This window comes from Triticum aestivum, chromosome 7A (assembly GCF_018294505.1).
Source record: "Triticum aestivum cultivar Chinese Spring chromosome 7A, IWGSC CS RefSeq v2.1, whole genome shotgun sequence".
NCBI classification, from domain to species: domain Eukaryota; kingdom Viridiplantae; phylum Streptophyta; class Magnoliopsida; order Poales; family Poaceae; genus Triticum; species Triticum aestivum.
This window is the reverse complement of record NC_057812.1, coordinates 538,630,102-538,639,460: the sequence shown is the minus strand read 5'-3', so window position 1 is coordinate 538,639,460 and position 9,359 is coordinate 538,630,102.

The following is a 9,359-nucleotide window of genomic DNA, read 5'->3' as shown; positions in this document are numbered from 1 at the left end:
AAAAATAAAAAAATTGGGAAACCTTCGCATTGTGTCATTATATGTGGCCAAGTTCCCAGGAAAAATAACAAACTTGTAATATGGCAATTATCTTAAAAAAGTGTTCTCAGAAACGAGCTATCACGTATGGAGATCAATGGCGTTCAAGCCAAATGATCAATCTTATGGCCACATTCATGGCATAGTTTGTTCAAATGATCTCATATTGTGCACAAGGGTGCATATTGGAATGGAAAACAATGTTGCCTAAGGAAGTTTCCATTTTCTTTGGACGAAAAAACCATTTCCATTTTTCAAGTGCCCAAAAGGAGGTTTTTTTGTGAAGGACCTCCTAAATAATTGTTGCAAAATTGCACCAAATCAATTTTCCAAAATATTAGGACATATTTAATGCACAATTGACCAAATGGTTGGGTGTCAAAAGTTTTGATCCACCTCTCGTGAAAAAGACAAATTCCTGCCGATTCAATAGGAAGCGGGTCAAATTTGAACTATAGCTACCTCGTAGTTTGCTCTTTATTTTTTCCAAAAATCATTTCTAGGTACATAAGTATCTATTTAATCAGAGAAACACCAAAAAAATTCAAGATTCAACCACTAGCTAGGAACAGTCAAACCCGTCATTTTGACCGCATTTTGAAACGGGCATAAAAAACTCAAAAAAAATCAAAAAATTGGAAAACCTGCGCATTGTGTCATTATATGTGACCTAGTTTTCAGGAAAATAATAAACTTGTAATACAACAATTATTTTAAAAAAGTGTTCTCAGAAATGAGCTATCATGCATGAAGATTCATGGCTTTCAAGCCAAATGATCAATCTTATGGCCACATTCATGGCATAGTTTGTTCAAATGATCTCATATTATGCACAAGGGTGCATATTGGATTTCCAAACAATGTTGCCTAAGGGACTTTTTATTTTCTTTGCACGGAAAATTCATTTTCCATTTTCCGAGTGCCCGAATTGAGTTCTTTTTGTGAAGGACCTAGCATATATTTGTTGCAAAATTGGACCTAATCAATTTTATAAAATATTATGCCATGTTTAATGCATAATTGAAAAAATGGTTGGGTGTTAAAAGTTTTGATCCATCACTTGTGAAAAAGAAAAATTTCTGCCGATTCAGCAGGAAGCGGGTCAATTTTGAACTGCATCTACCTTATTGTTTGCTCTTTATTTTTTCCAAAAATCATTTCTAGTTACATAAGTATCTATTTAATCATAAATACATGGTTTGGTGGCGATACGTCGAGGTTTGGATGTGGCCCAGGGCCCCAACTCCAAAGCGCATAAACTCGCATGCCCGTCGCATGGTCACCGCGTGACCTTGGCGTTGACATGCATTCTGGGAGGTCTAGGCATGTCTAGCGGGTTGGGCACTCTCCGGGTAGGTGCTAGGAAGAAAATTACAACAGAAGAATCTCACGAGGAGACCGACCTATGCTCAAAGATGAATTAGCAGCCAAGTGTTTGATTGGCAGTACGAGAAATGCACATGGCCAATGGGTGTGAGTTTTTGCTGAGGATGATCATCTACTAAGAACAATGTCTTCGCAAATTTTCAGATCAAAAGGAGGATCCTAGGTGGTACTTGCTTTGCAAAGGACCACATTGGACAGAAATATGAATGTTGAAGCTGGGCTCAAAATAATGAATTGATTGAGCTGAAATTTGGTGGAGGATGGCTATTTGGGCATTGGAAAGCACCATAGAAAATTGATACCATTTGGACATGCCAAAGTGGTACTTCCTTCACAATGCTCTTCTATGGACAAAAACTTGGGAAAACTAGTGAGAGAAATTAGATGAATGAAATGAGCTCAAATTTGGTGTAGGTAAGTTACATAGGTATGGTTATGCCTTGGTAGATTTTCAGATCATTTGGGTAAGCCTAGATAGTACTTACTTCACAAAGCTTCTCTCGAGGTAGAAACTTTGGAAATTTCCTGAGAACGATTTACTAGGAAAATGGAGGTGAATATTATCATGTGGCAATGATTTGGGTATGGAAGAGTGCCCCAAGAGTTTGAGGTTAATAGGAGGGGTCTAGATAACACTTGCTTTGCAACGTGCCAATTTGGCCATAAAATATAAATTGAACCTGGGCTCACATAGTTAATTTGCCTGAGCTTCAATTTGGAGGAGGGTGATAATTTGGGCATATGAAGGAACTGTATAAATTTCATGTCATTTGGATATATAAAAAAGGTACTTCCTTCACAATGCTTCTAGGTGGACAAAAACTTTGGAAATTTGCCGAGCAAGATTTGTCAGGCAAATGGAGCTGAATTTTGTCATGCGGTAATGATTTGGATAGGAAAGAGTGCCCAAGAATTCCGAGGGCAATCAAGAATATATAAATAGCACTTCCTTCATAAAGTGATGTTGTGAACAGAATAGGAAAATGAATATTGTTGAATTATTTTTGAACTAGGCAAGGAAGTATTTTTACATATTTGACGAAGATATGACCCAAAGAATTTATGAGATTTTTTGGGGAATTTTAGGAATGACAGAAATATAGGTTGCGTCACAACCTAGGGCAAAAAATGACACATGGACATGACACATAAGCAAAACTGATGAGGTGGCACCAAGTCATACCAATCCACCACAATTGACAAGGTTATGACCATCTATATTGGTCATGATCAGCTAGAAATAAGGCAGCGGACTAGTGCTATCTGCTTTATGACCATTTCGTGTAAGGAAATTACGACCTTTCTGACCAAAATGGTCGCAATGGTTTAGGGTTTGGAGCGCCCCGAACAGCTTTTGACCAATTGGTCTAAAATGGTCATAGATTTATGACCAATTCTTCCAGGGTCACTGACAGAAGGTCATAAGTTGACATATTTCTTGTAATGGGTGAACAAATTACTGTTGAGCAATTGACAAAACTGAGCATAGTTATGAGAATATCTAGGTATGATCATGTAAATAGTCATCACGTCCGAGACAAGTAGACCGACTCCTTCCTGCATCTACTACTATTACTACACTCATCGATGGCAACAATACAATACGTGCCTTGCTGCCCCTACTATCACTGGGAAAGGACACTGCAAGATTGAACCCAAAGCTAAGCACTTCTCCCATTGTAAGAAAGATCAATCTAGTAGGCCAAACCAAACTGATAAATCGAAGAGACTTGCAAATATAACCAATCATACATAAAAGAATTTAGAGAACATTCAAATATTATTCATAGATAGACTTGATCATAATCCCACAATTCATCGATCTCAACAAACACACTGCAAAAAGAAGATTACATCGAATAGATATCCACAAGAGATGGGGAGAACATTGTATTGAGATCCAAAAAGAGAGAAGAAGTGATCTAGCTACTAACTATGGACCCGTAGGTCTGAGGTAAACTACTCACACTTCATCGGAGGGGCTATGGTGTTGATGTAGAATCCCTCCGTGATCGATGGCCCCTCCAGCGGAGCTCCGGAACAGGCCCCAAGATGGGATCTCGTGGATACAGAAAGTTGCGGCGGTGGAATTAGGTTTTTGGCTTCGTATCTGATCGTTTGGGGGTACGTAGGTATATATAGGAGGAAGGAGTACGTCGGTGGAGCAACAGGGGGCCCACGAGGGTGGAGGGCGCGCCTGGGGGGGTAGGCGCACCCCCTACCTCGTGGCCTCCTCTTTTCTTTCTTGACGTAGGGTCCAAGTCTCCCTGGTCTTGTTCATTGAGAAAATCACGTTCCTGAAGGTTTCATTCTGTTTGGACTCCGTTTGATATTCCTTTTCTTCGAAACCCTAAAACAGGCAAAAAAACAGCAATTCTGGGCTGGGCCTCTGGTTAATAGGTTAGTCCCAAAAATAATATAAAAGTGGATAATAAAGCCCAATAATGTCCAAAACAGTGGATAATATAGCATGGAGCAATCAAAAATTATAGATACGTTGGAGACGTATCAAGCATCCCCAAGCTTAATTCCTGCTCGTCCTCGAGTAGGTAAATGATGAAAACAGATTTTTTGATGTGGAGTGCTACTTGGCATAATTTTAATGTAATTCTTCTTAATTGTGGTATGAATATTCAGATCCGAAAGATTCAAGACAAAAGTTCATATTGACATAAAAATAATAATACTTCAAGCATACTAACAAAGCAATTGTGTCTTCTCAAAATAACATGGCTAAAGAAAGTTATCCCTACAAAATCATATGGTCTAGCTATGCTCTATCTTCACCACACAAAATATTTAAATCATGCACAACCCCGATGACAAGCCAAGCAATTGTTTCATACTTTTGACATTCTAAAAACTTTTTCAATCTTCACGCAATACATGAGCGTGAGCCATGGATATAGCACTATAGGTGGAATAGAGTGGTGGTTGTGGAGAAGACAAAAAGGGAGAAGATAGTCTCACATCAACTACGCGTATCAACGGGCTATGGAGATGCCCATCAATACATATCAATGTGAGTGAGTAGGGATTGCCATGCAACGGATCCACTAGAGCTATAAGTATATGAAAGCTCAAAAAGAAACTAAGTGGGTGTGCATCCAACTTGCTTGCTCGTGAAGACCTAGGGCAATTTGAGGAAGCCCATCATTGGAATATACAAGCCAAGTTCTATAATGAAAGATTCCCACTAGTATATGAAACTGATTACATGAGAGATTCTCTACTATGAAGATCATGGTGCTACTTTGAAGCACAAGTGTGGTAAAAGGATAGTAACATTGTCCCTTCTCTCTTTTTCTCTCATCTTTTTCTTTTTTTGGGCCTTTTCTCTTTTTATGGCCTCTTTTCTTTCTCTTTTTTTCGTCCGGAGTCTCATCCTGACTTGTGGGGGAATCATAGTCTCCATCATCCTTTCCTCACTGGGACAATGCTCTAATAATGATGATCATCACACTTTTATTTTTCTTACAACTCGATACTTAGAACAAAATATGACTCTATGTGAATGCCTCCGGCGGTGTACCTGGATATGCAATGACTCATGAGTGACACGTATGAAAGAATTATGAATGGTGGCTTTGCCACAAATACGATGTCAACTACATGATCATGCTAAGCAATATGAAAATGATGGAGTGTGTCATAATAAATGGAACAGTGGAAAGTTGCATGGCAATATATCTCGGAATGGCTATGAAAATGCCATAATAGGTAGGTATGGTGGCTGTTTTGAGGAAGGTATATGGTGGGTGTATGATACCAGCAAAAGGTGCGTGGTATTAGAGAGGCTGGCAAAGGTGGAAGGGTGAGAGTGCGTATAATCCATGGACTCAACATTAGTCATAAAGAACTCATATACTTATTGCAAAAATCTACAAGTTATCAAAGCAAAGTATTACGCGCATGCTCCTAGGGGGATAGATTGGTAGGAAAAGACCATCGCTCGTCCCCTACCGTTGTCGGATTTCGGGTTCCGGCAGACCCTTGAGGTTCGAACACTGGGGTGCACGCGGAGATCTCTCCCCTACCGATCTACGTCCAATCTCCTCGCGTGATCTAAGCTGGAAACAACGAACAACATAAGGGACATGAGGTTTATACTCGTTCGGGCCACCGTTGTGGTGTAATACCCTACTCCAGTGTGTGGTGTGGTGGATTGCCTCAGGGGCTGATGATGAATAGTACAAGGGAAGAACAGCCTCGCGAGGGGTGTTCTTGAGCTCGTGGGATGAACTTCTTGGGTGAGTTCAGTCGCCTCTCTCTCTCTCTCTCTGCTAGGGCTCTACCAGATCTCTAGATGTCTAGGTGTGTCGATCCCCCTCTACTCTGTGGTGGCTAGCTCTATTTATAGAGACCCTGGGCCTCTCCCCAAATAATGAGCGGGAAGGGTGCCAACAATTAGCCGTTTTGAAGGGGAACATCTAGTACAAGTTATCCTGACCAAAGGTGGTCTTCAGCTGCCAAAAGCACTGGTGATGACGCCGCCTTGGGCTCCACGGTAACCTTCGTCCTACCGCTCTGTTGGTCTTGGTCTCGTTGCACCGGAATGGTAACCTTTGCCCGATGCCTTGGCCTGTGCTTGCCCCCTTTGCACCAAACGGGAAACAAGGACACTACACAGGCCGGCGCCCGCCTGGCGCCCACCTGGTCTCAATCATCATGGCTTGCGTCACGGGCTCCTCGCGAGGTACCCCTGCCTTGATCTCTCCGCCTCCTCGCGAGCCCGCCTGATGAGGCTGCCTCTGAGGAAGCTTTCTGTCGTCTGCCCCGCGAGGCTCGGCCCCTCGCGAGGGTCTTGAGCTTGAGCTGATGAAGAAGGGCCGCGCTGGGCCCCCACTTGAGCCACACCGCAGGTCGCAGGCAGGCAAGTCTGGGGACCCCCATTCCAGAACGCCGACAGTAGCCCCCGGGCCCAAGGCACGCCCGAGCTTGGCCTGGCAGGGAAGCGAAGGGGCAAGCGTGAAGCGCCGCGGGCCCCAACAGCCTGCGGCCTCGGGCGCCGCGTGGCGATTGATTGGACGTGCGCGTCTGCGCTTCCCCATGATACCTCGCCGGCCGCACGACTTGACAAGTCCCTGCATGCAGACAGACCGGTCATGATTACCTGTGATCGTGGTGCTTGGTGGTTGGCCTCCTCCGGCTATAAGTACGGGGCTGCGTGAGCCCCTTCAGCCCATCCCTTCTTGCTGCTCCTTTTCTTCTTCTTGGCTACTCGCCGTTCTGATGGCTCCAAAGAGATTCTCGGCCACGGAGAAAGGAAAGGCCCGCCAAGTAGGGCCTGACTCCCCCCCTCCCGACCAAGCGCGGCCGAGGCTGCCCTTGCAAGTATTCGACGGTCCACATAGTGGCCTCCCGCGGCCATGGAGGCGGTTCCTTGCGTGGTGGTGAGCGCCCGGCCGCCGATGGGGGGCACGCGGTGGCTGCGCGCCCCCTAGGCCACGCTTTCGCTCCGCGGAGGTGCTGCCGGAGTTCGTCGTGTGGTCAGCGGACCCAACCAGCACCCGGCTCCAGCTCCCCCGTTTCTTCGTAGGTGATCTGCCGGCCAGCACCGGTGCGGCTTCTGGCTCCAAGCAGACGGCTGCTGCAGCAGGGCCTCCTGGGCTTCGCTGGAGGTCTACTTTTCTAGGAATGGGGCCCTGACCCACGGCTGGCAAACGTTTGCCCGCGCGCGCGGCCTGGGCCGGTGGTGCACCCTGCACTTCAAGTTCGATGGTGACGCCACCCTCTACGTGAGGGTGTTCGGGGAAGACAGTCGTCGTGCTGGGTGCTGCCTTGAAGACGACGACCGCGGCCGGCTGCCCAGCCCCGGTACTGACCAGGATGAAGATGGCGACAAGCGTACAGGCGGCGGTGCTTGGGGTTCGCTGAGCTTCGACGACTCCCTCTCAGGCAACAGCTCCTCCAGCGGTGGCTGCGACCAGCCCCCGTGCCGTCGTGCCCACCTGGGTGAAGGTAGCGGGTCAGCCCGCTGTCGTGCCCCGGCGAAGCGAGAGGAGGGATCCGCCTGAGCCCCAGGAGCAGCTTGAACCTTCGCTATGGGTTGGTGCAGGACGAATTGTTCCCATTTTGTTTTCCTTCTTTTCCTGTGCAGAAATAGAAGGTAGTATAGGGCCCCGCGGGGGTGTGTTAGAAGTGCTGCTGTTAACCATCGTGCTGCTTCCGCTATTTCTGCGCTGTGTTCCCACCACGTGCACCCATGTGCGGGAATTATTTTAGCTCGGTGGGGCTAGACGCAGTCCTCGCCCCTCGAGGCCGTGGCCTCACCGTGCGCTTTGTGCCCTGCAAGGATTAGAAGGAGGGGTAACTTTCGGTCTTGGTTGTGGGGGCGATCGGCCCAGGTCCTGCGCTCGTGTCACGATGCCCATGAGGCACGGACTGGGAAGGGTGCTCCCGTAGAGGACTCGGAAAGGAAAGCTCTAAACAATCGGGGCAGAAAACACTCGCGAGGGCGCCCGCGAACCTCCCTCGCGAGACTTGTGCGAGAGAAAATGAGGCAAGCGAGTGAAAAAGACAAAGAGTCACAAGCCAGGAACGTCAACAGTTTCAATAAAACTTCAAACGGGAATAAACAAGCCAACTACAGAAAGCAAATGAAAAAGCCGCGTCCGGCACCTATTCTAGTCTTCGATGTCTTCTCACCAGCGCGGAGCTAAGTGCTGCCACTGGATGTGGGCGGGAGCCCCCGAGGCCCGAGGGCGGACTCCGAGGCCTGTATAGCCCCACTCATTATTACGTGAGAGTGTCACGGGCAGCGAGCTTCACAGGCATTGGCCTTCTTCACGGGCACCGGGCCTTTCCCGAAATGTGACAGCTTCACAGGCATTTGCCTTCTTCACAGGCACCGGGCCTTTCCCAAAACACGGCAGCTTCACAGGCATTTGCCTTCTTCACAGGCACCGGGCCTTTCCCAAAACACGGCAGCTTCACAGGCATTTTCCTTCTTCACAGGCACCGGGCCTTTCCTAGGTGCTAGGCCTCGCTCAGGGATAGAACCTCTGGAGATGTTGAATGTTCCACACGTTCTGGATGGGTACCCCCTCCATGGTCTCCAAGCGCGCAGAGCCAGGCTTGGAGACATGAACAACCTTGAATGGACCATCCCACATGGGAGAGAGCTTGTGCAACCCCTCCCTGGAGAGAACCCGTCTGAGTACAAGATCCCCTACCTCAAGAGTTCTGGGGCGGATGTTGCGGTAGTGGTATCGTCGCAGCGCCTGTTGATACCTTGCCGCTCGCAGCGCGGCTTCTTGGCAGCGTTCCTCCCCCAGCACGAGATCCATCCCTCGCATGGTGTCCTGCTGCGTCTCGTCGAACGCCAGGACCCGTGCGGAGCGACGTCTGACCTCGTGAGGGAGAACAGCCTCTGCTTCGTAGACAAGTAAGAACGGGGTCTCGCCAGTCGGCTTGGTTGTAGTTGTGCGGATTGACCACAGCACGGACTGGAGCTCGACGTACCAGCCCCTGCCACAGGCCTCCAGCTTCTTCTTAAAGGTCCTGGCTTTGAGGCCCCTTAGGACCTCTGCGTTGGCTCACTCGGCCTGGCCGTTGCTCCGGGGGTGTGCTACCGAAGCGTAGCATATCTGCGTTCCAAGGTTAGCACAGTATGTTTTGAAGAGATTACTGGTGAATTGCCACCCGTTGTCGGTGATGATGCAGTTGGGCACCCCAAATTGGCTCACGAGGCCCTTGATGAACTTGACCGCAGAGCCTGCCGGGATTGTGCGGACGGCTTCCACCTCAGCCCACTTGGTGAACTTGTCCACAATGACGTAGAGGTAGCGATAGCCCCCCGGCGCCCGAGGAAATGGGCTCAGAATGTCCAGCCCCCAAACTGCGAACGGCCATGAGAGGGGTATAGTCTGTAGACCCCCCGCAAGCTGATGGATATGCTTAGATTGAAACTAGCAGGCCTCGCAAGCCTTCAC